Genomic DNA, 6,809 nt, shown 5'->3' with positions numbered 1-6,809 from the left:
CTATTATAATATTATTTGCTTTTTCGTTTAATTCTGTCCAAATAGTTTCTGTGTGTGGCTCTGTTTTGATTCCCTCTTTGAGACTACATTTCAAATTGTCCCTAACATATATGGCTACTCCACCTCCTCGTCTAATATATCTATCTGAGTGAAATAGTTTAAATCCATATATTTGATATTCAGCTAATAGTTCTCTATTTTCTACATTCATCCACGTTTCGGTAAGTGCAATAATATCTATTTTTTCTGTGCAGACAAGAGCATTTAATTCGTTAATTTTATTTCTTAGACTTCTACTGTTAGTGTAATATACCCTAAGTGAATTGTTATTTTGCGGACCTTCTCTTTCCCTGATCGTTTTGCCAATTCCTTTCTCCCACAAACACATACTTTTATTACCTCCTTCCTCCAAATCAATTCCCATACCTCTATCTACTATCAGTTTAAACCCAAACAAACACCTCTAACCACTTCTTCCAACGAGTTCGCAACAGCAACAACCCCAGCTCTCGATAGATGCACCCCATCACGAGCATACATTTCATTTTTTCCATAGAAGTGTTCCCAGTTGTCTATGAAAGATATTGCATTTGATTTGCAATATCTTTCCAGCCGGCAATTGACACCAAGTGCCCTCGATATCCATTCATTTCCCACTCCCTTTCTTGGAAGAATGCCACATATGATCGGGATTCCTCCCTTGCTCCTAACTAATTCTATGGCTGTTTTATACCTCTGAATCAGTTCCTCACTCCTAACTCGATCAACATCATTTCCTCCCACACTAATGCAAATAATGGGATTGTTCCCATTACCAGCCATAATATCATTCATGTTGTTTATAATATCACCAATGCCAGCTCCGGGATAGCAAACCCTTAACCTGTTCCCCCTATCTCTAGCACAAAACGCTCTATTATAGATTCGAGTAACTTTCCCACAATAGACGTTAGGCTAATTGGTCGATAGTTAGACGCAAGTGATCTATCTCCTTTCTTAAAAACTGGTATCACATTAGCAACTTTCCAAAACTCTGGCACTCTGCCTGACTCTATTGATTTATTAAATATGGTTGACAGTGGGTCACAAAGCTCCTCTTTGCATTCTTTAAGCACCCTGGCAAACACTTCATCCGGCCCTGGGGATTTGTTTGGTTTGAGTTTTACTATTTGTTTAAGAACATCCTCCCTGGTAACTGTTTAACATAAGAACATAAGAACATAAGAACAAAGGTAACTGCAGAAGGCCTATTGGCCCATACGAGGCAGCTCCTATTCTATAACCACCCAATCCCACTCATATACTTGTCCAACCCGTGCTTGAAACAATCGAGGGACCCCACCTCCACAATGTTACGCGGCAATTGGTTCCACAAATCAACAACCCTGTTACTGAACCAGTATTTACCCAAGTCTTTCCTAAATCTAAACTTATCCAATTTATATCCATTGTTTCGTGTTCTGTCCTGTGTTGATACTTTTAATACCCTATTAATATCCCCCCGGTTACGTCCATTCATCCACTTGTAAACCTCTATCATGTCACCCCTAACTCTTCGCCTTTCCAGTGAATGCAACTTAAGCTTTGTTAATCTTTCTTCATATGAAAGATTTCTAATTTGGGGAATTAACTTAGTCATCCTACGCTGGACACGTTCAAGTGAATTTATATCCATTCTATAATATGGCGACCAAAACTGAACTGCATAATCTAAATGGGGCCTAACTAGAGCAAGATATAGCTTGAGAACCACACCAGGTGTCTTGTTACTAACGCTGCGATTAATAAATCCAAGTGTCCGATTTGCCTTATTACGAACATTTATGCATTGATCCTTTTGTTTTAAATTCTTACTAATCATAACTCCCAGATCCCTTTCGCAATCCGACTTCGCAATCACAACACCATCTAGCTCGTATCTTGTAACTCTATCATCATTACCTAACCTCAGAACTTTACATTTATCAGCATTAAACTGCATCTGCCAATCCTTTGACCATTTCAAAACCCTATCTAGATCAACTTGAAGTGATAGTGAGTCCTCCTCCGAATTAATTTCCCTACCGATTTTCGTATCATCGGCAAATTTGCAAATGTTGCTACTCAAACCTGAATCTAAATCATTTATATATATTATAAACAACAGAGGTCCCAGGACAGAGCCTTGAGGCACTCCACTTACAACATTTTCCCACTCTGACTTGATTCCATTTATACTAACTTTCTGTTTCCTTTGGTATAGCCATGCCCTAATCCAGCTTAATATAGCACCCCCAATACCATGAGACTCTATTTTTTTAATCAGTCTTTCATGTGGCACTGTATCAAAAGCTTTGCTAAAGTCAAGGTATACAACATCGCAATCCTTACCACTATCAACTGCCTCAACAATGCTAGAATAAAAAGATAACAAATTTGTTAAACATGAACGGCCATTTATAAAACCATGTTGCGACTCAATTATTAATTTATGTTTTTCAAGATGAAGACGAATTTTATTTGCTATTATAGATTCGAGTAACTTTCCCACAATAGACGTTAGGCTAATTGGTCGATAGTTAGACGCAAGTTGCGAAAGTTGCGAAAGACAGGGGCCTTAAGAAGACTTTGATAAAGCCGCCTTCAAACGCCATAGCAACTTCAAATTCATTTGACGTTTTGGAGGATGAGTGCTGTGGAGAGACTGTGGATCGCGCAAAAGGGAAAGCAACGAAGAGAAAGGAAGCGCAGGCCCCTCAGAAAGTAAAGGAAGTACCTAAGCAAACATTAGTTGTGGGAGATTCCCAGATAAGGTATTTGGATAGAAAGTTTTGTGCTAGAGATAGGGGGAACAGGTTAAGGGTTTGCTATCCCGGAGCTGGCATTGGTGATATTATAAACAACATGAATGATATTATGGCTGGTAATGGGAACAATCCCATTATTTGCATTAGCGTGGGAGGAAATGATGTTGGTCGAGTCAGGAGTGAGGAACTGATTCAGAGGTATAAAACAGCCATAGAGTTAGTTAGGAGCAAGGGAGGAATCCCGATCATATGTGGCATTCTTCCAAGAAAGGGAGTGGGAAATGAATGGATATCGAGGGCACTTGGTGTCAATTGCCGGCTGGAAAGATATTGCAAATCAAATGCAATATCTTTCATAGACAACTGGGAACACTTCTATGGAAGAAATGAAATGTATGCTCGTGATGGGGTGCATCTATCGAGAGCTGGGGTTGTTGCTGTTGCGAACTCGCTAGAAGAAGTGGTTAGAGGTGTTTGTTTGGGTTTAAACTGTTAGTAGATAGAGGTATGGGAATTGATTTGGAGGAAGGAGGTAATAAAAGTATGAGTTTGTGGGAGAAAGGAATTGGCAAAACGATCAGGGAAAGAGAAGGTCCGCAAAATAACAATTCACTTAGGGTATATTACACTAACAGTAGAAGTCTAAGAAATAAAATTAACGAATTAAATGCTCTTGTCTGCACAGAAAAAATAGATATTATTGCACTTACCGAAACGTGGATGAATGTAGAAAATAGAGAACTATTAGCTGAATATCAAATATATGGATTTAAACTATTTCACACAGATAGATATATTAGACGAGGAGGTGGAGTAGCCATATATGTTAGGGACAATTTGAAATGTAGTCTCAAAGAGGGAATCAAAACAGAGCCACACACAGAAACTATTTGGATTGAATTAAACGAAAAAGCTAATAATATTATAATAGGAGTAATATATAGGCCACCAAATTTAGACAGAATGGAAGCAAAGCATCTATGGGATGAAATATCTAGAGCATCTAGATCTAACAGTATTTATGTCATGGGTGACTTTAATTTTAGCGGAATAAACTGGTTGAACAAAACAGGGAATAGTGAAGCAGAAGATTTTCTAGAATTAATTGACGATTGCTTTCTTACGCAACACATTAAGGAACCAACACGGGAAAATAATATTTTAGATTTAGTGTTAACTAACAGGGAAACGCAAATTAATGACATCGAAATAGGGAGTGAGCTAGGGAGCAGTGATCACAAAGAAATCAGATTTAGCATAGAATGGAATAGACCAGTAGGAGAAAATTCTGTTAAAGTGCCAGATTTTCGAAAAGCTGATTTGAATAGCCTAAGAAATTTTTTGGGTCAAATTGATTGGAAAGGCTTGGGTATGGGGTGTGGGCCGGTCTTGGAGCGAGACATGAACCCAGCGTTAGGTGACTTAAATGGGGATTTCGATGTGGATTCAATATATAACTTATTTAAGAATATTCTAAACAAAGCACAGGAACGTAGTATACCATACAAATTGAATAGATCGTATACTAATGACCCAAAGTGGATAACAAAGAATTTGAAGAACCTTATAGGTAAAAAGAGAGCTTGGTACAAAAGGATTAAAAATGGGGAGGTCACTTTAGAACAGGAATTCGTACAACTGGTTAGAAATGTTAAAAAAGAGATAAGGAAAGCAAAAAGGAACTATGAAGTTCGCATAGCAGGGCAAGCAAAGACAAATCCTAAAGGGTTTTTTCAGTTATATCGTACTAAGACTAGGGAAAGGATAGGTCCATTAAAAACTGAGACAGGTCAAATAACAGATAGTGATGAAGAGATGAGTAGTATTTTTAATAAATATTTTGTATCTGTATTTACTAAAGAGGAACTTAACAATATGCCTTCAGCCGAACAAGTCTATGTGGGTGGGGACGAGGACAGGTTGACGAGTTTAGCAGTTACCAGGGAGGATGTTCTTAAACAAATAGTAAAACTCAAACCAAACAAATCCCCAGGGCCGGATGAAGTGTTTGCTAGGGTGCTTAAAGAATGCAAAGAGGAGCTTTGTGACCCACTGTCAACCATATTTAATAAATCAATAGAGTCAGGCAGAGTGCCAGAGTTTTGGAAAGTTGCTAATGTGATACCAGTTTTTAAGAAAGGAGATAGATCACTTGCGTCTAACTATCGACCAATTAGCCTAACGTCTATTGTGGGAAAGTTACTCGAATCTATAATAGCAAATAAAATTCGTCTTCATCTTGAAAAACATAAATTAATAATTGAGTCGCAACATGGTTTTATAAATGGCCGTTCATGTTTAACAAATTTGTTATCTTTTTATTCTAGCATTGTTGAGGCAGTTGATAGTGGTAAGGATTGCGATGTTGTATACCTTGACTTTAGCAAAGCTTTTGATACAGTGCCACATGAAAGACTGATTAAAAAAATAGAGTCTCATGGTATTGGGGGTGCTATATTAAGCTGGATTAGGGCATGGCTATACCAAAGGAAACAGAGAGTTAGTATAAATGGAATCAAGTCAGAGTGGGAAAATGTTGTAAGTGGAGTGCCTCAAGGCTCTGTCCTGGGACCTCTGTTGTTTATAATATATATAAATGATTTAGATTCAGGTTTGAGTAGCAACATTTGCAAATTTGCCGATGATACGAAAATCGGTAGGGAAATTAATTCGGAGGAGGACTCACTATCACTTCAAGTTGATCTAGATAGGGTTTTGAAATGGTCAAAGGATTGGCAGATGCAGTTTAATGCTGATAAATGTAAAGTTCTGAGGTTAGGAAATGATGATAGAGTTACAAGATACGAGCTAGATGGTGTTGTGATTGCGAAGTCGGATTGCGAAAGGGATCTGGGAGTTATGATTAGTAAGAATTTAAAACAAAAGGATCAATGCATAAATGTTCGTAATAAGGCAAATCGGACACTTGGATTTATTAATCGCAGCGTTAGTAACAAGACACCTGGTGTGGTTCTCAAGCTATATCTTGCTCTAGTTAGGCCCCATTTAGATTATGCAGTTCAGTTTTGGTCGCCATATTATAGAATGGATATAAATTCACTTGAACGTGTCCAGCGTAGGATGACTAAGTTAATTCCCCAAATTAGAAACTTTTCATATGAAGAAAGATTAACAAAGCTTAAGTTGCATTCACTGGAAAGGCGAAGAGTTAGGGGTGACATGATAGAGGTTTACAAGTGGATGAATGGACATAACCGGGGGGATATTAATAGGGTATTAAAAGTATCAACACAGGACAGAACACGAAACAATGGATATAAATTGGATAAGTTTAGATTTAGGAAAGACTTGGGTAAATACTGGTTCAGTAACAGGGTTGTTGATTTGTGGAACCAATTGCCGCGTAACATTGTGGAGGTGGGGTCCCTCGATTGTTTCAAGCACGGGTTGGACAAGTATATGAGTGGGATTGGGTGGTTATAGAATAGGAGCTGCCTCGTATGGGCCAATAGGCCTTCTGCAGTTACCTTTGTTCTTATGTTCTTATGTTCTTAAGTGATCTATCTCCTTTCTTAAAAACTGGTATCACATTAGCAACTTTCCAAAACTCTGGCACTCTGCCTGACTCTATTGATTTATTAAATATGGTTGACAGTGGGTCACAAAGCTCCTCTTTGCATTCTTTAAGCACCCTAGCAAACACTTCATCCGGCCCTGGGGATTTGTTTGGTTTGAGTTTTACTATTTGTTTAAGAACATCCTCCCTGGTAACTGCTAAACTCGTCAACCTGTCCTCGTCCCCACCCACATAGACTTGTTCGGCTGAAGGCATATTGTTAAGTTCCTCTTTAGTAAATACAGATACAAAATATTTATTAAAAATACTACTCATCTCTTCATCACTATCTGTTATTTGACCTGTCACAGTTTTTAATGGACCTATCCTTTCCCTAGTCTTAGTACGATATAACTGAAAAAACCCTTTAGGATTTGTTTTTGCTTGCCCTGCTATGCGAACTTCATAGTTTCTTATTGCTTTCCTTATCTCTTTTTTAACATTTC

Source organism: Procambarus clarkii, chromosome 9 (genome assembly GCF_040958095.1).
Source record: "Procambarus clarkii isolate CNS0578487 chromosome 9, FALCON_Pclarkii_2.0, whole genome shotgun sequence".
Classification (NCBI taxonomy): Eukaryota; Metazoa; Arthropoda; class Malacostraca; order Decapoda; family Cambaridae; genus Procambarus; species Procambarus clarkii.
Note: the sequence above shows the minus strand (reverse complement) of the source record.